The 25,872-nt window shown below is 48.1% G+C and overlaps 1 pseudogene; it reads right to left on the bottom strand.

Moving 5' to 3' along the window:
- Positions 1-25,872, bottom strand: part of LOC135538370 (serine/threonine-protein kinase TBK1-like) — a 66,102-nt pseudogene that overhangs the window by 5,323 nt on the left and 34,907 nt on the right.

Below are 25,872 nucleotides of genomic sequence, written 5' to 3'. Positions count from 1 at the left end.
GGGAGGTGGAATATCATCCCCCTGGTTAACACTGGACACTGAGATGGTAGACTATCGTCCCACTGGTTAACACTGGACACTGAGATGGTAGACTATCGTCCCACTGGTTATAGATCATCCCTCAAGTCAACAAACATGTCCTCAGATGTAACAACATGATAGTGAGACTTACCCAGGGGCATCTCTACCAGGGTGATCGGACTGATGTAGGGTCAGGGACAGTAACTCACCCCAGGGGCATCTCTACCAGGGTGATCTGATTGATGTAAGGTCAGGGGTTAACGGTTAGGGGTCAGGGACAGTAACTCACCCCAGGGTCATCTCTACCAGGGTGATCTGACTGATGTAGGGTCAGGGACAGTAACTCACCCCAGGGTCATCTCTACCAGGGTGATCTGACTGATGTAGGGTCAGGGGTTAAGGGTTAAGGGTTAGGGACAGTAACTCACCCCAGGGTCATCTCTACCAAGGTGCTCTGGCTGAGGTAAGGTCAGGGGTTAAGGGTTAAGGGTTAGGGACAGTAACTCACCCCAGGGTCATCTCTACCAGGGTGATCTGACTGATGTAAGGTCAGGGACAGTAACTCACCCCAGGGGCATCTCTACCAGGGTGATCTGACTGATGTAGGGTCAGGGGTTAACGGTTAGGGGTCAGGGACAGTAACTCACCCCAGGGGCATCTCTACCAGGGTGATCTGACTGATGTAAGGTCAGGGGTTAACGGTTAGGGGTCAGGGACAGTAACTCACCCCAGGGTCATCTCTACCAGGGTGATCTGACTGAGGTAAGGTCAGGGGTTAACGGTTAGGGGTCAGGGACAGTAACTCACCCCAGGGTCATCTCTACCATGGTGATCTGACTGATGTAAGGTCAGGGGTTAACGGTTAGGGGTCAGTAAGGTCAGAGGTTAAGGGTCAGGGACAGTAACTCACCCCAGGGTCATCTCTACCAAGGTGCTCTGGCTGAGGTAAGGTCAGGGGTTAAAGGTCAGGGACAGTAACTCACCCCAGGGTCATCTCTACCAAGGTGCTCTGGCTGAGGTAGGCTTGAGGCTTCACCATACCACTGGATGCCAGAGGTAGCACCTTACCAGGTAACTGCTCCTGTAGCTACAACACACAAACATGAATATTAACAATTAAAAACCATCTTTTAAGGGAGAATAGGCATTGGTCTGAAGCCGAAAAATAAATTCATGCACCACAATGTCTCCTCCCCCCATGCAAAGCGGTCATCAAGACAAAACGTGGCAACTTTGAAGAATCTCAAATATATTTTGATTTGTTGAACACTTTTCTGGTTACTACATGAGATTCCATATGTGTTATTTAATAGTTTTGATGTCTTTACTATTATTGTACAATGTAGAACATAGTAAAAATAGAGAAAACCCCTTGAATGAGGAGGTGTGTCCAAACGTTGACTGGTACTCTATTTAGCTGCTTCTGTTATGCAGAACCGAGTTGTTGGTCCTGGTTTTATAACTCTGAATCCATGTTAGCATGGTCAGAAATGCTACTAAACGGTAGCTGTTGGTCCTGGTTTTATAACTCTGAATCCATGTTAGCATGGTCAGAAATGTTACTAAACGGTAGCTGTTGGTCCTGGTTTGATAACTGAGATTAGTCTGAAACCATGTTAGCATGGTCAGAAATGCTACAAAACAGTAGTTGTTGGTCCTGGTTTTATAACTCTGAATCCATGTCAGCATGGTCAGAAATGCTACAAAACGTTAGTTGTTGGTCCTGGTTTTTTAACTCTGAAACCATGTTAGCATGGTCAGAAATGCTACAAAACAGTAGCTGTTGGTCCTGGTTTTATAACTCTGAATCCATGTCAGCATGGTCAGAAATGCTACTAAACGTTAGTTGTTGGTCCTGGTTTGATAACTGAGATTAGTCTGAGACCATGTTAGCATGGTCAGAAATGCTACAAAACAGTAGCTGTTGGTCCTAGTTTTTTAACTCTGAAACCATGTTAGCATAGTCAGAAATGCTACTAAACGGTAGTTGTTGGTCCTGGTTTTTTAACTCTGAAACCATGTTAGCATGGTCAGAAATGCTACAAAACAGTAGCTGTTGGTCCTGGTTTTATAACTCTGAATCCATGTCAGCATGGTCAGAAATGCTACTAAACGTTAGTTGTTGGTCCTGGTTTGATAACTGAGATTAGTCTGAGACCATGTTAGCATGGTCAGAAATGCTACAAAACAGTAGCTGTTGGTCCTAGTTTTTTAACTCTGAAACCATGTTAGCATGGTCAGAAATGCTACAAAACGGTAGTTGTTGGTCCTGGTTTTATAACTCTGAATCCATGTTAGCATGGTCAGAAATGCTACTAAGCGGTAGCACATCAGTGGTTCTTAACGGACAGAAAGCCATTAATTAGAAATGTAATCAAAACTGTTGCCCCTATTCAGTCCAAAGGGTGGCAAGCCTAACGGTCACATTATGGAGGCTGTAGTCTTGTTCTTATCCCACTCCTAGATATTGAGCTCAGTCAGGGTCTGGGTGTTACCCCACTCCTAGATATTGAGCTCGGTCAGGGTCTGGGTGTTATCCCACTCCTAGATATTGAGCTCGGTCAGGGTCTGATCCCACTCCTAGATATTGAGCTAGGTCAGGGTCTGGGAGTTACCCCACTCCTAGATATTGAGCTCGGTCAGGGTCTGATCCCACTCCTAGATATTGAGCTAGGTCAGGGTCTGGGAGTTACCCCACTCCTAGATATTGAGCTAGGTCAGGGTCTGATCCCACTCCTAGATATTGAGCTAGGTCAGGGTCTCTGTTATCCCACTCCTAGATATTGAGCTAGGTCAGGGTCTGATCCCACTCCTAGATATTGAGCTAGGTCAGGGTCTGGGAGTTACCCCACTCCTAGATATTGAGCTAGGTCAGGGTCTGATCCCACTCCTAGATATTGAGCTAGGTCAGGGTCTCTGTTATCCCACTCCTAGATATTGAGCTAGGTCAGGGTCTGATCCCACTCCTAGATATTGAGCTAGGTCAGGGTCTGGGAGTTACCCCACTCCTAGATATTGAGCTAGGTCAGGGTCTGGGATTTACCCCACTCCTAGATATTGAGCTAGGTCAGGGTCTGATCCCACTCCTAGATATTGAGCTAGGTCAGGGTCTGATCCCACTCCTAGATATTGAGCTAGGTCAGGGTCTCTGTTATCCCACTCCTAGATATTGAGCTAGGTCAGGGTCTGGGTGTTATCCCACTCCTAGATATTGAGCTAGGTCAGGGTCTTATCCCACTCCTAGATATTGAGCTAGGTTAGGGTCTGGGATTTACCCCACTCCTAGATATTGAGCTAGGTCAGGGTCTCTGGTATCCCACTCCTAGATATTGAGCTAGGTCAGGGTCTCTGTTATCCCACTCCTAGATATTGAGCTAGGTCAGGGTCTCTGTTATCCCACTCCTAGATATTGAGCTAGGTCAGGGTCTCTTATCCCACTCCTAGGTATTGAGCTAGGTCAGGGTCTGGGTGTTATCCCACTCCTAGATATTGAGCTAGGTCAGGGTCTCTTATCCCACTCCTAGATATTGAGCTCGGTCAGGGTCTGATCCCACTCCTAGATATTGAGCTCGGTCAGGGTCTGATCCCACTCCTAGATATTGAGCTAGGTCAGGGTCTGGGATTTACCCCACTCCTAGATATTGAGCTAGGTCAGGGTCTGATCCCACTCCTAGATATTGAGCTAGGTCAGGGTCTCTGTTATCCCACTCCTAGATATTGAGCTAGGTCAGGATCTCTGTTATCCCACTCCTAGATATTGAGCTAGGTCAGGGTCTGGGTGTTATCCCACTCCTAGATATAGCTAGGTCAGGGTCTGGGTGTTATCCCACTCCTAGATATAGCTAGGTCAGGGTCTCTGGTATCCCACTCCTAGATATTGAGCTAGGTCAGGGTCTCTGTTATCCCACTCCTAGATATTGAGCTAGGTCACGGTCTCTGTTATCCCACTCCTAGATATTGAGCTAGGTCAGGGTCTGGGTGTTATCCCACTCCTAGATATAGCTAGGTCAGGGTCTCTGTTATCCCACTCCTAGATATTGAGCTAGGTCAGGGTCTCTTATCCCACTCCTAGGTATTGAGCTAGGTCAGGGTCTGATCCCATTCCTAGATATTGAGCTAGGTCAGGGTCTGATCCCACTCCTAGATATTGAGCTAGGTCAGGGTCTGATCCCACTCCTAGATATTGAGCTAGGTCAGGGTCTGATCCCACTCCTAGATATTGAGCTAGGTCAGGGTCTGGGAGTTACCCCACTCCTAGATATTGAGCTAGGTCAGGGTCTTATCCCACTCCTAGATATTGAGCTAGGTCAGGGTCTGGGATTTACCCCACTCCTAGATATTGAGCTAGGTCAGGGTCTGATCCCACTCCTAGATATTGAGCTAGGTCAGGGTCTGGGTGTTATCCCACTCCTAGATATAGCTAGGTCAGGGTCTGGGTGTTATCCCACTCCTAGATATAGCTAGGTCAGGGTCTCTGGTATCCCACTCCTAGATATTGAGCTAGGTCAGGGTCTCTGTTATCCCACTCCTAGATATTGAGCTAGGTCAGGGTCTGGGTGTTATCCCACTCCTAGATATAGCTAGGTCAGGGTCTGGGTGTTATCTCACTCCTAGATATTGAGCTAGGTCAGGGTCTCTTATCCCACTCCTAGATATTGAGCTAGGTCAGGGTCTGTTATCCCACTCCTAGATATTGAGCTAGGTCAGGGTCTCTGTTATCCCACTCCTAGATATTGAGCTAGGTCACGGTCTCTGTTATCCCACTCCTAGATATAGCTAGGTCAGGGTCTCTGTTATCCCACTCCTAGATATTGAGCTAGGTCAGGGTCTCTTATCCCACTCCTAGATATTGAGCTAGGTCAGGGTCTGGGTGTTATCCCACTCCTAGATATTGAGCTAGGTCAGGGTCTGATCCCACTCCTAGATATTGAGCTAGGTCAGGGTCTCTGTTATCCCACTCCTAGATATTGAGCTAGGTCAGGGTCTCTGTTATCCCACTCCTAGATATTGAGCTAGGTCACGGTCTCTGTTATCCCACTCCTAGATATTGAGCTAGGTCACGGTCTCTGTTATCCCACTCCTAGATATAGCTAGGTCAGGGTCTCTGTTATTCCACTCCTAGATATAGCTAGGTCAGGGTCTCTGTTATCCCACTCTTAGATATTGAGCTAGGTCAGGGTCTCTTATCCCACTCCTAGATATTGAGCTCGGTCAGGGTCTGGGTCTCTGTTATCCGGGTCTGGGTCTCTGTTATCCCACTCCTAGATATTGAGCTAGGTCAGGGTCTCTGTTATCCCACTCCTAGATATTGAGCTAGGTCACAGTCTCTGTTATCCCACTCCTAGATATTGAGCTAGGTCACGGTCTCTGTTATCCCACTCCTAGATATTGAACTCGGTCAGGGTCTCTGTTATCCCACTCCTAGACATTGAGCTAGGTCAGGGTCTCTGTTATCCCACTCCTAGATATTGAGCTAAGTCACGGTCTCTGTTATCCCACTCCTAGATATTGAGCAACGTCACAGTTTCTGGTATCCCACTCCTAGATATTGAGCTAGGTCAGGGTCTCTGTTATCCCACTCCTAGATATTGAGCTAGGTCAGGGTCTCTGTTATCCCACTCCTAGATATTGAGCTAGGTCAGGGTCTGGGTGTTATCCCACTCCTAGATATAGCTAGGTCAGGGTCTGGGTGTTATCCCACTCCTAGATATAGCTAGGTCAGGGTCTCTGGTATCCCACTCCTAGATATTGAGCTAGGTCAGGGTCTCTGTTATCCCACTCCTACATATTGAGCTAGGTCAGGGTCTCTCTTATCCCACTCCTAGATATTGAGCTAGGTCAGGGTCTGGGTGTTATCCCACTCCTAGATATTGAGCTAGGTCAGGGTCTGATCCCACTCCTAGATATTGAGCTAGGTCAGGGTCTGATCCCACTCCTAGATATTGAGCTAGGTCAGGGTCTGTGAGTTATCCCACTCCTAGATATTGAGCTAGGTCAGGGTCTCTGTTATCCCACTCCTAGATATTGAGCTAGGTCAGGGTCTCTGTTATCCCACTCCTAGATATTGAGCTAGGTCAGGGTCTCTGTTATCCCACTCCTAGATATTGAGCTAGGTCAGGGTCTCTGTTATCCCACTCCTAGATATTGAGCTAGGTCACGGTCTCTGTTATCCCACTCCTAGATATTAAGCTAGGTCAGGGTCTGGGTGTTATCCCACTCCTAGATATAGCTAGGTCAGGGTCTCTGTTATCCCACTCCTAGATATAGCTAGGTCAGGGTCTCTTATCCCACTCCTAGATATTGAGCTCGGTCAGGGTCTGGGTCTCTGTTATCCCACTCCTAGATATTGAGCTAGGTCACGGTCTCTGTTATCCCACTCCTAGATATTGAGCTAGGTCACAGTCTCTGTTATCCCACTCCTAGATATTGAGCTAGGTCACGGTCTCTGTTATCCCACACCTAGATATTGAGCTAGGTAAGGGTCTCTGTTATCCCACTCCTAGATATTGAGCTAGGTCACGGTCTCTGTTATCCCACTCCTAGATATTGAGCAACGTCACAGTCTCTGTTATCCCACTCCTAGATATTGAGCTAGGTCACGGTCTCTGTTATCCCACTCCTAGATATTGAGCTAGGTCACGGTCTCTGTTATCCCACTCCTAGATATTGAGCTAGGTCACAGTCTCTGTTATCCCACTCCTAGATACTGAGCTAGGTCAGGGTCTGGGTCTCTGTTATCCCACTCCTAGATACTGAGCTAGGTCAGGGTCTGGGTCTCTGTTATCCCACTCCTAGATACTGAGCTAGGTCAGGGTCTGGGTCTCTGTTATCCCACTCCTAGATATTGAGCTAGGTCAGGGTCTCTGTTATCCCACTCCTAGATATTGAGCTAGGTCACGGTCTCTGTTATCCCACTCCTAGATATTGAGCTAGGTCAGGGTCTCTGTTATCCCACTCCTAGATATTGAGCTAGGTCAGGGTCTCTGTTATCGGTCAGGGTCTGGGTCAGGGTCTCTGTTATCCCACTCCTAGATATTGAGCTAGGTAAGGGTCTCTGTTATCCCACTCCTAGATATTGAGCTAGGTCAGGGTCTCTGTTATCCCACTCCTAGATATTGAGCTAGGTCACGGTCTCTGTTATCCCACTCCTAGATATTGAGCTAGGTCAGGGCAAGACATTTTATTTTTTTCCTAATGGTAACGACCATATTAAAATCTGATGTGGTTCTCGGGAACGGCCTTACAGCCCTTTGTTCGGGCCGAACAGCCTGGACGAAGGGCAGGGAGTGTGTTGTGTCCCTCCAAAGTTGAATCGACATTGTTGTATTGGCTTCGATATGATGGGAGATTTGAATTGATCTTCAATCAATCCGTACTATAGTCACACCAGTCTATAATTAAGGGAATCTGCTCCCACAGACCAACATAAAACACCGGGCCATCTCTCCCTCATCCCCTCCTCTCTCTTCCCTCTGCCTGCACCATCCCTCAACTGAGTGGAGGAAACCTCCTGTTTACTTCATTGTTTAGTAAGTGTGTGTGTGTGTGTTCAGACCTTAATAACTCTCTCCATCACCATGGAAACTTCTTTCTCCACGCTGTTGAATTGGCTGGTTAGACCAATCAGCTGCTTCCTCACGTGATGCACCTTCCTGTACAGGGGAGATAAACACAGTATTGATACACCGCACACACACACACACACACACACACACACACACACACACACACACACACACACACACACACACACACACACACACACACACACAGGGAGTTAGTTGTCAGACATACACGGTTGCTTAGCAGCAGAGTTAGTCATCTGAACAGTCAGACACATACACGGTTGCTTAGCAGCAGAGAGTTAGTCATCAGAACAGTCAGACATACAGGGTTGCTTAGCAGCAGGGAGGTAGTTATCAGAACAGTCAGACATACAGGGTTGCTTAGCAGCAGGGAGTTAGTCATCAGAACAGTCAGACATACAGGGTTGCTTAGCAGCAGGGAGGTAGTTATCAGAACAGTCAGACATACAGGGTTGCTTAGCAGCAGAGAGTTAGTCATCAGAACAGTCAGACATACAGGGTTGCTTAGCAGCAGGGAGGTAGTTATCAGAACAGTCAGACATACAGGGTTGCTTAGCAGCAGGGTGCTCATGTGATCTTTCCATTTCTAGCAGGCTGATATCTTCCTTCATCTACAGAACACACTGACCTCATCTAATACCTTCATCTACAGAACACACTGACCTCATCTAATACCTTCATCTACAGAACACACTGACCTCATCTGATACCTTCATCTACAGAACACACTGTCCTCATCTGATACCTTCATCTACAGAACACACTGACCTCATCTAATACCTTCATCTACAGAACACACTGTCCTCATCTAATACCTTCATCTACAGAACACACTGACCTCATCTGATACCTTCATCTACAGAACACACTGACCTCATCTGATACCTTCATCTACAGAACACACTGACCTCATCTAATACCTTCATCTACAGAACACACTGACCTCATCTGATACCTTCATCTACAGAACACACTGACCTCATCTGACACCTTCATCTACAGAACACACTGACCTCATCTGATATCATCCCTCATCTACAGAACACACTGACCTCATCTGATACCTTCATCTACAGAACACACTGACCTCATCTGACACCTTCATCTACAGAACACACTGACCTCATCTGATATCATCCCTCATCTACAGAACACACTGACCTCATCTGATACCTTCATCTACAGAACACACTGACCTCATCTGATATCATCCCTCATCTACAGAACACACTGACCTCATCTGATACCTTCATCTACAGAACACACTGACCTCATCTGATACCTTCATCTACAGAACACACTGACCTCATCTAATACCTTCATCTACAGAACACACTGTCCTCATCTAATACCTTCATCTACAGAACACACTGACCTCATCTAATACCTTCATCTACAGAACACACTGACCTCATCTGATATCTTCATCTACAGAACACACTGAACTCATCTAATACCTTCATCTACAGAACACACTGACCTCATCTAATACCTTCATCTACAGAACACACTGACCTCATCTAATACCTTCATCTACAGGACACACTGACCTCATCTGATACCTTCATCTACAGAACACACTGTCCTCATCTAATACCTTCATCTACAGAACACACTGACCTCATCTAATACCTTCATCTACAGGACACACTGACCTCATCTGATACCTTCATCTACAGAACACACTGACCTCATCTGATACCTTCATCTACAGAACACACTGACCTCATCTAATACCTTCATCTACAGAACACACTGACCTCATCTAATACCTTCATCTACAGAACACACTGACCTCATCTGATACCTTCATCTACAGAACACACTGACCTCATCTGATACCTTCATCTACAGAACACACTGACCTCATCTAATACCTTCATCTACAGAACACACTGACCTCATCTAATACCTTCATCTACAGAACACACTGACCTCATCTAATACCTTCATCTACAGAACACACTGACCTCATCTAATACCTTCATCTACAGAACACACTGACCTCATCTGATACCTTCATCTACAGAACACACTGACCTCATCTGACACCTTCATCTACAGAACACACTGACCTCATCTGATATCTTCCTTCATCTACAGAACACACTGACCTCATCTAATACCTTCATCTACAGAACACACTGACCTCATCTGATATCTTCCTTCATCTACAGAACACACTGTCCTCATCTAATACCTTCATCTACAGAACACACTGACCTCATCTGATAACATCCTTCAATTACGGGACACTTACCTCATCCACTCCTCGCTCTTAGAGATGAAGAGGCGGTACTTCATGGCACACTCCTCTGTAAACAGAGACCTGGCTTTGGTGGCATGGAACACCAGCTTCTGTCTGTTAGAGGAGCATTATATTATTAATATTACTATTATTACTGTAACCAGAAGATATACACTGTCTGTGGGGTTGAGGAGCAGATCTGTCATCATGGATAGAGGACTGATGTTGAGGAGCAGATCTGTCATCATGGATAGAGGAGGACTAATGTTGGGGTTGAGGAGCAGATCTGTCATCATGGATAGAGGACTAATGTTGAGGAGCAGATCTGTCATCATGGATAGAGGACTGATGTTGAGGTTGAGGAGCAGATCTGTCATCGTGGATAGAGGACTAATGTTGAGGAGCAGATCTGTCATCATGGATAGGGGACTGATGTTGAGGAGCAGATCTGTCATCATGGATAGAGGACTAATGTTGAGGAGCAGATCTGTCATCATGGATAGAGGACTGATGTTGAGGAGCAGATCTGTCATCATGGATAGAGGAGGACTAATGTTGGGGTTGAGGAGCAGATCTGTCATCATGGATAGAGGACTAATGTGGGGGTTGAGGAGCAGATCTGTCATCATGGATAGAGGAGGACTAATGTTGGGGTTGAGGAGCAGATCTGCCATCATGGATAGAGGACTAATGTTGGGGTTGAGGAGCAGATCTGTCATCATGGATAGAGGAGGACTAATGTTGAGGTTGAGGAGCAGATCTGTCATCATGGATAGAGGACTAATGTTGGGGTTGAGGAGCAGATCTGTCATCATGGATAGAGGACTAATGTTGGGGTTGAGGAGCAGATCTGTCATCATGGATAGAGGACTAATGTTGAGGAGCAGATCTGTCATCATGGATAGAGGAGGACTAATGTTGGGGTTGAGGAGCAGATCTGTCATCATGGATAGAGGAGGACTAATGTTGGGGTTGAGGAGCAGATCTGCCATCATGGATAGAGGACTAATGGTGAGGAGCAGATCTGTCATCATGGATAGAGGACTAATGTTGAGGAGCAGATCTGTCATCATGGATAGAGGAGGACTAATGTTGGGGTTGAGGTGCAGATCTGTCATCATGGATAGAGGACTAATGTTGAGGTTGAGGAGCAGATCTGTCATCGTGGATAGAGGAGGACTAATGTTGGGGTTGAGGAGCAGATCTGTCATCATGGATAGAGGACTAATGTTGGGGTTGAGGAGCAGATCTGTCATCATGGATAGAGGACTAATGTTGGGGTTGAGGAGCAGATCTGCCATCATGGATAGAGGACTAATGTTGGGGTTGAGGAGCAGATCTGTCATCATGGATAGAGGACTAATGTTGGGGTTGAGGAGCAGATCTGTCATCATGGATAGAGGACTAATGTTGGGGTTGAGGAGCAGATCTGCCATCATGGATAGAGGACTAATGTTGGGGTTGAGGAGCAGATCTGTCATCATGGATAGAGGAGGACTAATGTTGGGGTTGAGGAGCAGATCTGTCATCATGGATAGAGGAGGACTAATGTTGAGGTTGAGGAGCAGATCTGTCATCATGGATAGAGGAGGACTAATGTTGGGGTTGAGGAGCAGATCTGTCATCATGGATAGAGGACTAATGTTGGGGTTGAGGAGCAGATCTGTCATCATGGATAGAGGAGGACTAATGTTGGGGTTGAGGAGCAGATCTGTCATCATGGATAGAGGAGGACTAATGTTGAGGTTGAGGAGCAGATCTGTCATCATGGATAGAGGACTAATGTTGGGGTTGAGGAGCAGATCTGTCATCATGGATCATCAGGTCACCAGAATAAGACCCTGGATATTTATTGAAAGGAGCATCAACCTCATCACTGTGCATCTCCACCACCCTTATTCCTACAGTATATCTGTCCTACAGTATATCTGTCCTACAGTATATCTGTCCTTCAGTATATCTGTCCTACAGTATATCTGTCCTACAGTATATCTGTCCTTCAGTATATCTGTCCTACAGTATATCTGTCCTACAGTATATCTGTCCTTCAGTATATCTGTCCTACAGCATATCTGTCCTACAGTATATCTGTCCTACAGTATATCTGTCCTTCAGTATATCTGTCCTTCAGTATATCTGTCCTACAGTATATCTGTCCTACAGTATATCTGTCCTTCAGTATATCTGTCCTTCAGTATATCTGTCCTACAGTATATCTGTCCTACAGTATATCTGTCCTTCAGTATATCTGTCCTACAGTATATCTGTCCTACAGTATATCTGTCCTTCAGTATATCTGTCCTACAGTATATCTGTCCTTCAGTATATCTGTCCTACAGTATATCTGTCCTACAGTATATCTGTCCTTCAGTATATCTGTCCTACAGTATATCTGTCCTACAGTATATCTGTCCTACAGTATATCTGTCCTACAGTAGATCTGTCCTACAGTATATCTGTAGCCTAATAAACTGCATGGTCGTGGGAAGACCACACGCCATTTAATCACGTGACTCCAAGTTGACTTCCATGTGATGGTTGTTATATCCATATTTGGGCATGAAGGGTTTACTCTGCCATTTCTCCCATCGTTCATTTTACAGACGCAAAAAAGATCCCACCATGCCGACGTTATTTAGTAAAAGAAAAAAATGTTTACCGGCAAAATGTGATGTTTCCATCAGGCCTGTCAGGTCATGTTTCCATCAGGCCTGTCAGGTCATGTTTCCATCAGGCCTGTCAGGTCATGTTTCCATCAGGCCTGTCAGGTCATGTTTCCATCAGGCCTGTCAGGACATGTTTCCATCAGGCCTGTCAGGTCATGTTTCCATCAGGCCTGTCAGGTCATGTTTCCATCAGGCCTGTCAGGTCATGTTTCCATCAGGCCTGTCAGGTCATGTTTCCATCAGGCCTGTCAGGACATGTTTCCATCAGGCCTGTCAGGTCATGTTTCCATCAGGCCTGTCAGGTCATGTTTCCATCAGGCCTGTCAGGTCATGTTTCCATCAGGCCTGTCAGGTCATGTTTCCATCAGGCCTGTCAGGTCATGTTTCCATCAGGCCTGTCAGGTCATGTTTCCATCAGGCCTGTCAGGTCATGTTTCCATCAGGCCTGTCAGGTCATGTTTCCATCAGGCCTGTCAGGTCATGTTTCCATCAGGCCTGTCAGGTCATGTTCTCTCCTGTTTCCATCAGGCCTGTCAGGTCATGTTTCCATCAGGCCTGTCAGGTCATGTTTCCATCAGGCCTGTCAGGTCATGTTTCCATCAGGCCTGTCAGGACATGTTTCCATCAGGCCTGTCAGGTCATGTTTCCATCAGGCCTGTCAGGTCATGTTTCCATCAGGCCTGTCAGGTCATGTTTCCATCAGGCCTGTCAGGTCATGTTTCCATCAGGCCTGTCAGGTCATGTTTCCATCAGGCCTGTCAGGACATGTTTCCATCAGGCCTGTCAGGTCATGTTTCCATCAGGCCTGTCAGGTCATGTTTCCATCAGGCCTGTCAGGTCATGTTTCCATCAGGCCTGTCAGGTCATGTTTCCATCAGGCCTGTCAGGTCATGTTTCCATCAGGCCTGTCAGGTCATGTTTCCATCAGGCCTGTCAGGACATGTTTCCATCAGGCCTGTCAGGACATGTTTCCATCAGGCCTGTCAGGTCATGTTTCCATCAGGCCTGTCAGGTCATGTTTCCATCAGGCCTGTCAGGTCATGTTTCCATCAGGCCTGTCAGGTCATGTTTCCATCAGGCCTGTCAGGACATGTTTCCATCAGGCCTGTCAGGACATGTTTCCATCAGGCCTGTCAGGTCATGTTTCCATCAGGCCTGTCAGGTCATGTTTCCATCAGGCCTGTCAGGTCATGTTTCCATCAGGCCTGTCAGGTCATGTTTCCATCAGGCCTGTCAGGACATGTTTCCATCAGGCCTGTCAGGTCATGTTTCCATCAGGCCTGTCAGGTCATGTTTCCATCAGGCCTGTCAGGTCATGTTTCCATCAGGCCTGTCAGGACATGTTTCCATCAGGCCTGTCAGGTCATGTTTCCATCAGGCCTGTCAGAACACGTCCAATCCCACATGTACTTTAATCACATGAAAAGAATGTAAACCTGGTCAGCGGGACAGAAAAGACGGACCTACTTGTCAAACTTGTGTATTTGTTCCTCGTTGTACGGCAGACGTCTCTCAGCCTTGTCCTTCTTAAACTGGTGGTAGATGGCTGTAATGGAGTCCAGGAGAACCTTGATTCTCTCAACACTGACAGAGAGAGAAAACCACGAGTTAGATGGCTGTAATGGAGTCCAGGAGAACCTTGATTCTCTCAACACTGACGGAGAGAGAAAACCATGTGTTAGATGGCTGAAAGGAGCTGTGGAACTCATGTGTGGCTTGAGGAGCAACATTAGTCCACAGATATTGGATATTACTGTCAGACTCTGTTTTTGTATGGAGATACAGGTATAGTGTAGCCTGGTAACATTTAGTATCTCTCTAGGTTACGGTGTGATCTCTGAAGTCCACTGTAACCTGGTAACATTTAGTATCTCTCTAGGTTACGGTGTGATCTCTGAAGTCCACTGTATCTCTCTAGGTTACGGTGTGATCTCTGAAGTCCACTGTAACCTGGTAACATTTAGTATCTCTCTAGGTTACGGTGTGATCTCTGAAGTCCACTGTAACCTGGTAACATTTAGTATCTCTCTAGGTCACGGTGTGATCTCTGAAGTCCACTGTAACCTGGTAACATTTAGTATCTCTCTAGGTCACGGTGTGATCTCTGAAGTACACTGTAACCTGGTAACATTTAGTATCTCCCTAGGTTACGGTGTGATCTCTGAAGTACACTGTAACCTGGTAACATTTAGTATCTCCCTAGGTTACGGTGTGATCTCTGAAGTACACTGTAACCTGGTAACATTTAGTATCTCTCTAGGTTACGGTGTGATCTCTGAAGTACACTGTAACCTGGTAACATTTAGTATCTCTCTAGGTCACGGTGTGATCTCTGAAGTACACTGTAACCTGGTAACATTTAGTATCTCTCTAGGTTACGGTGTGATCTCTGAAGTCCACTGTAACCTGGTAACATTTAGTATCTCTCTAGGTTACGGTGTGATCTCTGAAGTATACTGTAACCTAGTAACATTTAGTATCTCTCTAGGTTACGGTGTGATCTCTGAAGTCCACTGTATCTCTCTAGGTTACGGTGTGATTTTTGAAGTCCACTGTAACCTGGTAACATTTAGTATCTCTCTAGGTTACGGTGTGATCTCTGAAGTCCACTGTAACCTGGTAACATTTAGTATCTCTCTAGGTTACGGTGTGATCTCTGAAGTCCACTGTAACCTGGTAACATTTAGTATCTCTCTAGGTCACGGTGTGATCTCTGAAGTACACTGTAACCTGGTAACATTTAGTATCTCTCTAGGTTACGGTGTGATCTCTGAAGTCCACTGTAACCTGGTAACATTTAGTATCTCTCTAGGTTACGGTGTGATCTCTGAAGTATACTGTAACCTAGTAACATTTAGTATCTCTCTAGGTTACGGTGTGATCTCTGAAGTCCACTGTATCTCTCTAGGTTACGGTGTGATTTTTGAAGTCCACTGTAACCTGGTAACATTTAGTATCTCTCTAGGTTACGGTGTGATCTCTGAAGTCCACTGTAACCTGGTAACATTTAGTATCTCTCTAGGTTACGGTGTGATCTCTGAAGTCCACTGTAACCTGGTAACATTTAGTATCTCTCTAGGTCACGGTGTGATCTCTGAAGTACACTGTAACCTGGTAACATTTAGTATCTCCCTAGGTTACGGTGTGATCTCTGAAGTCCACTGTAACCTGGTAACATTTAGTATCTCTCTAGGTTACGGTGTGATCTCTGAAGTCCACTGTAACCTGGTAACATTTAGTATCTCTCTAGGTTACGGTGTGATCTCTGAAGTATACTGTAACCTAGTAACATTTAGTATCTCTCTAGGTTACGGTGTGATCTCTGAAGTCCACTGTAACCTGGTAACATTTAGTATCTCTCTAGGTTACGGTGTGATCTCTGAAGTCCACTGTAACCTGGTAACATTTAGTATCTCTCTAGGTTACGGTGTGATCTCTGAAGTATACTGTAACCTAGTAACATTTAGTAGCGTTATCAGAAAAGCACAGCATTGATTTTCACTGCCACGCAAGACAATACATGCCTGTTTCACCACAGGATTTGAGCCCCACGGATAAATGATTGGACTGTAGTAGTGATTTAAATAGTTGGACGGCTCACAACTTCCTCCAGCTAAATGAAGACGAGACCAACGCACTTATTGTTGGAGCCGAAGCACAGAGAATCTGGCTGCACATTTCAATCCACGGCCAATAAATGATTTTACATTCTGAACTCAATTTCAAAAAACAGGCATAAGGAAGGTGAACAAAATATCTTTTCATCACCTGAGGAACATTGCATGTGGCTGTGTTTCTCTCAGGCTGAGACAGAGACTCACCCGTGGTTAGACTACAAGGCTGGACTAATACAGAGACTCACCTGTGGTTAGACTACAAGGCTGGACTAATACAGAGACTCACCCGTGGTTAGACTACAAGGCTGGACTAATACAGAGACTCACCTGTGGTTAGACTACAAGGCTGGACTAATACAGAGACTCATCCGTGGTTAGACTACAAGGCTGGACTAATACAGAGACTCATCCGTGGTTAGACTACAAGGCTGGACTAATACAGAGACTCATCCGTGGTTAGACTACAAGGCTGGACTAATACAGAGACTCATCCGTGGTTAGACTACAAGGCTGGACTAATACAGAGACTCACCTGTGGTTAGACTACAAGGCTGGACTAATACAGAGACTCATCCGTGGTTAGACTACAAGGCTGGACTAATACAGAGACTCATCCGTGGTTAGACTACAAGGCTGGACTAATACAGAGACTCATCCGTGGTTAGACTACAAGGCTGGACTAATACAGAGACTCATCCGTGGTTAGACGACAAGGCTGGACTAATACAGAGACTCATCCGTGGTTAGACTACAAGGCTGGACTAATACAGAGACTCATCCGTGGTTAGACTACAAGGCTGGACTAATACAGACTCATCCGTGGTTAGAGTACAAGGCTGGACTAATACAGAGACTCATCCGTGGTTAGACTACAAGGCTGGACTAATACAGAGACTCATCCGTGGTTAGACTACAAGGCTGGACTAATACAGACTCATCCGTGGTTAGACTACAAGGCTGGACTAATACAGAGACTCATCCGTGGTTAGACTACAAGGCTGGACTAATACAGAGACTCATCCGTGGTTAGACTACAAGGCTGGACTAATACAGAGACTCATCCGTGGTTAGACTACAAGGCTGGACTAATACAGAGACTCATCCGTGGTTAGACTACAAGCAGGCTGGACTACTGTGATGCTCTCCTGTCTGGTCTACTGTAATAAACATATTAAACGCATGTAATAACGCATTTACTGACTGTTGTCTGTCTGTGGCCTAACCATGCAATTGTGGCTTGCACACTGTGTCATAACCCTACCCTCCCCCTGTTCCTTGTGTAGATACTAATCACACTGGTACAACCCTGTTTGAGTGGCTGATTGAGATAACACATATACTGAACATATATATTGGAATCCCTAAAACACCCGACCTCCTTTGGGATGGGCTCCAAAGACAAAGAACTCTGTCAAGAACCAACGGGATACGGACACCAGGCTGGAGGGGACTGTCTATCACCTACAAGCAACCTACCAGAAGCCAGGACTACCAGAATCTACCTACGTCATTTCAATGTATTTAAGGGACTGCATATCATGTTTCGGGCCTCTTTTTCCGAAAGTTCCATAAGAGCTGGACGAAGGGGCCATGCAGCACGCTTCGCCAGACATCATTACGCATTGAATAAACGGTCTTTTATTATACTTTATCCGCCTTGTCCAGAGTCTCAACTTGATCTCATTTCTCATGTATTATTCATCAACACTACCCAAAAAAGCCTTTGGTCAACTGCAAAACATACAGAATGCTGCAGCGTGGGTACTGGCCATGATCATGTTGATCGATTTCGTGCGTTTCTGTCAGTGTAAAACTATCAAGCTCACAACTAAAACTTTTGCCGCTTTCGCCTCCCGCCACGAGCACGCCACTAGCACACCACTAGCGTCGCGTGAATGTTCCCAGAAATAGAAACACAATTTCAGCTAACTCGCGGCGATCCCAGTGACGTCCCAGAAAAAGGCGACAACATTAAAATGACCAAAAGAGTTCAGTCGGCTTGGTGTTTTCATTTTTGCAACGGAAAAAAAATAATGACGATACTTGTATCGTCACAGCCCTAAAACACTCATTACTTACTTCCTGTCTTCAGGGTGTGTTCCAGCTTGAGTCCAGCTGTCCGTCAGAACACCACCTGACAGGAACTTACTCTTGATGTCCTGAACCGTCTGCTCCATGGGGACTAAGGAGTTAGAGATCTGCACAGAGAGACAACCAATCAATCACAGGCCTGGGGGAGGCTGAGAGACAACCAATCAATCACAGGCCTGGGGGAGGCTGAGAGACAACCAATCAATCACAGGCCTGGGGGAGGCTGAGAGACAACCAATCAATCACAGGCCTGGGGGAGGCTGAGAGACAACCAATCAATCACAGCCCTGGGGGAGGCTGAGAGACAACCAATCAATCACAGCCCTGGGGGAGGCTGAGAGACAACCAATCAATCACAGCCCTGGGGAGGCTGAGAGACAACCAATCAATCACAGCCCTGGGGAGGCTGAGAGACAACCAATCAATCACAGCCCTGGGGGAGGCTGAGAGACAACCAATCAATCACAGCCCTGGGGAGGCTGAGAGACAACCAATCAATCACAGTTCCAGAGATGGGAGGCTGAGAGACAACCAATCAATCACAGCCCTGGGGAGGCTGAGAGACAACCAATCAACCGCAGTTCCAGAGATGGGAGGCTGAGAGACAACCAATCAATCACAGCCCTGGGGAGGCTGAGAGACAACCAATCAATCACAGCCCTGGGGAGGCTGAGAGACAACCAATCAACCACAGTTCCAGAGATGGGAGGCTGAGAGACAACCAATCAATCACAGCCCTGGGGGAGGCTGAGAGACAACCAATCAACCGCAGTTCCAGAGATGGGAGGCTGAGAGACAACCAATCAATCACAGCCCTGGGGGAGGCTGAGAGACAACCAATCAACCGCAGTTCCAGAGATGGGAGGCTGAGAGACAACCAATCAATCACAGCCCTGGGGGAGGCTGAGAGACAACCAATCAATCACAGTTCCAGAGATGGGAGGCTGAGAGACAACCAATCAATCACAGCCCTGGGGGAGGCTGAGAGACAACCAATCAATCACAGCTCTGGGGGAGGCTGAGAGACAACCAATCAATCACAGCCCTGGGGGAGGCTGAGAGACAACCAATCAATCACAGCCCTGGGGGAGGCTGAGAGACAACCAATCAATCACAGCCCTGGGGGAGGCTGAGAGACAACCAATCAATCACAGCCCTGGGGGAGGCTGAGAGACAACCAATCAATCACAGGCCTGGGGGAGGCTGAGAGACAACCAATCAATCACAGGCCTGGGGGAGGCTGAGAGACAACCAATCAATCACAGCCCTGGGGGAGGCTGAGAGACAACCAATCAATCACAGCCCTGGGGGAGGCTGAGAGACAACCAATCAATCACAGTTCCAGAGATGGGAGGCTGAGAGACAACCAATCAATCACAGCCCTGGGGGAGGCTGAGAGACAACCAATCAACCGCAGTTCCAGAGATGGGAGGCTGAGAGACAACCAATCAATCACAGCCCTGGGGGAGGCTGAGAGACAACCAATCAATCACAGGCCTGGGGGAGGCTGAGAGACAACCAATCAACCGCAGTTCCAGAGATGGGAGGCTGAGAGACAACCAATCAATCACAGCCCTGGGGGAGGCTGAGAGACAACCAATCAACCGCAGTTCCAGAGATGGGAGGCTGAGAGACAACCAATCAATCACAGCCCTGGGGAGGCTGAGAGACAACCAATCAATCACAGGCCTGGGGGAGGCTGAGAGACAACCAATCAATCACAGCCCTGGGGAGGCTGAGAGACAACCAATCAATCACAGCCCTGGGGGAGGCTGAGAGACAACCAATCAATCACAGGCCTGGGGAGGCTGAGAGACAACCAATCAATCACAGGCCTGGGGGAGGCTGAGAGACAACCAATCAATCACAGCCCTGGGGGAGGCTGAGAGACAACCAATCAATCACAGGCCTGGGGAGGCTGAGAGACAACCAATCAATCACAGGCCTGGGGAGGCTGAGAGACAACCAATCAATCACAGCCCTGGGGGAGGCTGAGAGACAACCAATCAATCACAGCCCTGGGGGAGGCTGAGAGACAACCAATCAATCACAGTTCCAGAGATGGGAGGCTGAGAGACAACCAATCAATCACAGCCCTGGGGGAGGCTGAGAGACAACCAATCAATCACAGGCCTGGGGGAGGCTGAGAGACAACCAATCAATCACAGCCCTGGGGGAGGCTGAGAGACAACCAATCAATCACAGCCCTGGGGGAGGCTGAGAGACAACCAATCAATCACAGTTCCAGAGATGGGAGGCTGAGAGACAACCAATCAATCACAGCCCTGGGGGAGGCTGAGAGACAACCAATCAACTGCAGTTCCAGAGATGGGAGGCTGAGAGACAACCAATCAATCACAGCCCTGGGGGAGGCTGAGAGACAACCAATCAACCGCAGTTCCAGAGATGGGAGGCTGAGAGACAACCAATCAATCACAGCCCTGGGGAGGCTGAGAGACAACCAATCAATCACAGGCCTGGGGAGGCTGAGAGACAACCAATCAACCGCAGTTCCAGAGATGGGAGGCTGAGAGACAACCAATCAATCACAGCCCTGGGGGAGGCTGAGAGACAACCAAACAACCGCAGTTCCAGAGATGGGAGGCTGAGAGACAACCAATCAATCACAGCCCTGGGGGAGGCTGAGAGACAACCAATCAATCACAGGCCTGGGGGAGGCTGAGAGACAACCAATCAATCACAGCCCTGGGGAGGCTGAGAGACAACCAATCAATCACAGCCCTGGGGAGGCTGAGAGACAACCAATCAATCACAGGCCTGGGGAGGCTGAGAGACAACCAATCAATCACAGCCCTGGGGGAGGCTGAGAGACAACCAATCAATCACAGCCCTGGGGAGGCTGAGAGACAACCAATCAATCACAGTTCCAGAGATGGGAGGCTGAGAGACAACCAATCAATCACAGCCCTGGGGAGGCTGAGAGACAACCAATCAACTGCAGTTCCAGAGATGGGAGGCTGAGAGACAACCAATCGATCACAGCCCTGGGGGAGGCTGAGAGACAACCAATCAACCGCAGTTCCAGAGATGGGAGGCTGAGAGACAACCAATCAATCACAGCCCTGGGGGAGGCTGAGAGACAACCAATCAATCACAGCCCTGGGGGAGGCTGAGAGACAACCAATCAATCACAGGCCTGGGGGAGGCTGAGAGACAACCAATCAATCACAGCCCTGGGGGAGGCTGAGAGACAACCAATCAATCACAGCCCTGGGGGAGGCTGAGAGACAACCAATCAATCACAGGCCTGGGGGAGGCTGAGAGACAACCAATCAACCGCAGTTCCAGAGATGGGAGGCTGAGAGACAACCAATCAATCACAGCCCTGGGGAGGCTGAGAGACAACCAATCAATCACAGCCCTGGGGAGGCTGAGAGACAACCAATCAATCACAGGCCTGGGGGAGGCTGAGAGACAACCAATCAATCACAGCCCTGGGGAGGCTGAGAGACAACCAATCAATCACAGCCCTGGGGGAGGCTGAGAGACAACCAATCAATCACAGGCCTGGGGGAGGCTGAGAGACAACCAATCAATCACAGGCCTGGGGGAGGCTGAGAGACAACCAATCAATCACAGCCCTGGGGGAGGCTGAGAGACAACCAATCAATCACAGGCCTGGGGGAGGCTGAGAGACAACCAATCAATCACAGGCCTGGGGGAGGCTGAGAGACAACCAATCAATCACAGCCCTGGGGAGGCTGAGAGACAACCAATCAATCACAGCCCTGGGGAGGCTGAGAGACAACCAATCAATCACAGTTCCAGAGATGGGAGGCTGAGAGACAACCAATCAATCACAGCCCTGGGGAGGCTGAGAGACAACCAATCAATCACAGGCCTGGGGGAGGCTGAGAGACAACCAATCAATCACAGCCCTGGGGAGGCTGAGAGACAACCAATCAATCACAGCCCTGGGGGAGGCTGAGAGACAACCAATCAATCACAGTTCCAGAGATGGGAGGCTGAGAGACAACCAATCAATCACAGCCCTGGGGGAGGCTGAGAGACAACCAATCAACTGCAGTTCCAGAGATGGGAGGCTGAGAGACAACCAATCAATCACAGCCCTGGGGGAGGCTGAGAGACAACCAATCAACCGCAGTTCCAGAGATGGGAGGCTGAGAGACAACCAATCAATCACAGCCCTGGGGGAGGCTGAGAGACAACCAATCAATCACAGGCCTGGGGGAGGCTGAGAGACAACCAATCAACCGCAGTTCCAGAGATGGGAGGCTGAGAGACAACCAATCAATCACAGCCCTGGGGGAGGCTGAGAGACAACCAATCAACCGCAGTTCCAGAGATGGGAGGCTGAGAGACAACCAATCAATCACAGCCCTGGGGGAGGCTGAGAGACAACCAATCAATCACAGCCCTGGGGGAGGCTGAGAGACAACCAATCAATCACAGGCCTGGGGGAGGCTGAGAGACAACCAATCAATCACAGGCCTGGGGGAGGCTGAGAGACAACCAATCAATCACAGGCCTGGGGGAGGCTGAGAGACAACCAATCAATCACAGGCCTGGGGGAGGCTGAGAGACAACCAATCAATCACAGCCCTGGGGGAGGCTGAGAGACAACCAATCAATCACAGCCCTGGGGGAGGCTGAGAGACAACCAATCAATCACAGCCCTGGGGGAGGCTGAGAGACAACCAATCAACCGCAGCTCCAGAGATGGGAGGCTGAGAGACAACCAATCAACCGCAGCTCCAGAGATGGGAGGCTGACTGAGAAGATAGTAGCCAGAGGCGGGGCCAGAGGGAACAGAGGCTGAGTGATAGGTTAGTAGCCAGAGGCGGGGCCAGAGAGAACAGAGGCTGAGTGATAGGTTAGTAGCCAGAGGCGGGGCCAGAGAGAACAGAGGCTGAGTGATAGGTTAGTAGCCAGAGGCGGGGCCAGAGAGAACAGAGGCTGAGTGATAGGTTAGTAGCCAGAGGCGGGGCCAGAGAGAACAGAGGCTGAGTGATAGGTTAGTAGCCAGAGGCGGGGCCAGAGAGAACAGAGGCTGAGTGATAGATTAAGGGGCGGGGCCAGAGAGAACAGAGGCTGAGTGATAGGTTAGTAGCCAGAGGCGGGGCCAGAGAGAACAGAGGCTGAGTGATAGATTAAGGGGCGGGCCAGAGACTGAGTGATAGGTTAAGGGGCGGGGCCAGAGGGAACAGAGGCTGAGTGATAGGTTAAGGGGCGGGGCCAGAGGGAACAGAGGCTGAGTGATAGGTTAAGGGGCGGGGCCAGAGACTGAGTGATAGGTTAAGGGGCGGGGCCAGAGGGAACAGAGGCTGAGTGATAGGTTAAGGGGCGGGGCCAGAGGGAACAGAAGGTACTTACAAGGACAATTTTTTTCCTCATGTCTGAGATCTCATCGTATTCTGACGACGACAACATATTGGCCTGCATTAACACCTCGTACCTGGGAGAGGAGACAACATATTGGCCTGCATTAACACCTCGTACCTGGGAGAGAAGACAACATATTGGCCTGCATTAACACCTCGTACCTGGGAGAGGAGACAACATATTGGCCTGCATTAACACCTCGTACCTGGGAGAGAAGACAACATATTGGCCTGCATTAACACCTCGTACCTGGGAGAGAAGACAACAACATATTGGCCTGCATTAACACCTCGTACCTGGGAGAGGAGACAACAACATATTGGCCTGCATTAACACCTCGTACCTGGGAGAGGAGACAACAACATATTGGCCTGCATTAACACCTCGTACCTGGGAGAGGAGACAACAACATATTGGCCTGCATTAACACCTCGTACCTGGGAGAGGAGACAACAACATATTGGCCTGCATTAACACCTCGTACCTGGGAGAGGAGACAACAACATATTGGCCTGCATTAACACCTCGTACCTGGGAGAGGAGACAACAACATATTGGCCTGCATTAACACCTCGTACCTGGGAGAGGAGACAACAACATATTGGCCTGCATTAACACCTCGTACCTGGGAGAGGAGACAACAATATATTGGCCTGCATTAACACCTCGTACCTGGGAGAGGAGACAACATATTGGCCTGCATTAACACCTCGTACCTGGGAGAGGAGACAACAACATATTGGCCTGCATTAACACCTCGTACCTGGGAGAGGAGACAACAACATATTGGCCTGCATTAACACCTCGTACCTGGGAGAGGAGACAACAACATATTGGCCTGCATTAACACCTCATACCTGGGAGAGGAGACAACAACATATTGGCCTGCATTAACACCTCGTACCTGGGAGAGGAGACAACAACATATTGGCCTGCAGTAACACCTCGTACCTGGGAGAGGAGACAACAACATATTGGCCTGCATTAACACCTCGTACCTGGGAGAGGAGACAACAACATATTGGCCTGCATTAACACCTCGTACCTGGGAAAGGAGACAACAACATATTGGCCTGCAGTAACACCTCGTACCTGGGAGAGGAGACAACAACATATTGGCCTGCAGTAACACCTCGTACCTGGGAGAGGAGACAACAACATATTGGCCTGCATTAACACCTCGTACCTGGGAGAGGAGACAACAACATATTGGCCTGCATTAACACCTCGTACCTGGGAGAGGAGACAACATATTGGCCTGCAGTAACACCTCGTACCTGGGAGAGGAGACAACAACATATTGGCCTGCATTAACACCTCGTACCTGGGAGAGGAGACAACAACATATTGGTCTGCATTAACACCTCGTACCTGGGAGAGGAGACAACAACATATTGGCCTGCATTAACACCTCGTACCTGGGAGAGGAGACAACAACATATTGGCCTGCATTAACACCTCGTACCTGGGAGAGGAGACAACATATTGGCCTGCATTAACACCTCGTACCTGGGAGAGAAGACAACATATTGGCCTGCATTAACACCTCGTACCTGGGAGAGGAGACAACATATTGGCCTGCATTAACACCTCGTACCTGGGAGAGAAGACAACATATTGGCCTGCATTAACACCTCGTACCTGGGAGAGAAGACAACAACATATTGGCCTGCATTAACACCTCGTACCTGGGAGAGGAGACAACAACATATTGGCCTGCATTAACACCTCGTACCTGGGAGAGGAGACAACAACATATTGGCCTGCATTAACACCTCGTACCTGGGAGAGGAGACAACAACATATTGGCCTGCATTAACACCTCGTACCTGGGAGAGGAGACAACAATATATTGGCCTGCATTAACACCTCGTACCTGGGAGAGGAGACAACATATTGGCCTGCATTAACACCTCGTACCTGGGAGAGGAGACAACAACATATTGGCCTGCATTAACACCTCGTACCTGGGAGAGGAGACAACAACATATTGGCCTGCATTAACACCTCGTACCTGGGAGAGGAGACAACAACATATTGGCCTGCATTAACACCTCATACCTGGGAGAGGAGACAACAACATATTGGCCTGCATTAACACCTCGTACCTGGGAGAGGAGACAACAACATATTGGCCTGCAGTAACACCTCGTACCTGGGAGAGGAGACAACAACATATTGGCCTGCATTAACACCTCGTACCTGGGAGAGGAGACAACAACATATTGGCCTGCATTAACACCTCGTACCTGGGAGAGGAGACAACAACATATTGGCCT

This window comes from Oncorhynchus masou, unplaced genomic scaffold, assembly GCF_036934945.1.
Source record: "Oncorhynchus masou masou isolate Uvic2021 unplaced genomic scaffold, UVic_Omas_1.1 unplaced_scaffold_948, whole genome shotgun sequence".
NCBI lineage: Eukaryota > Metazoa > Chordata > Actinopteri > Salmoniformes > Salmonidae > Oncorhynchus > Oncorhynchus masou.
Note: the sequence above shows the minus strand (reverse complement) of the source record. Positions and strands in the feature narration are given on the sequence as shown.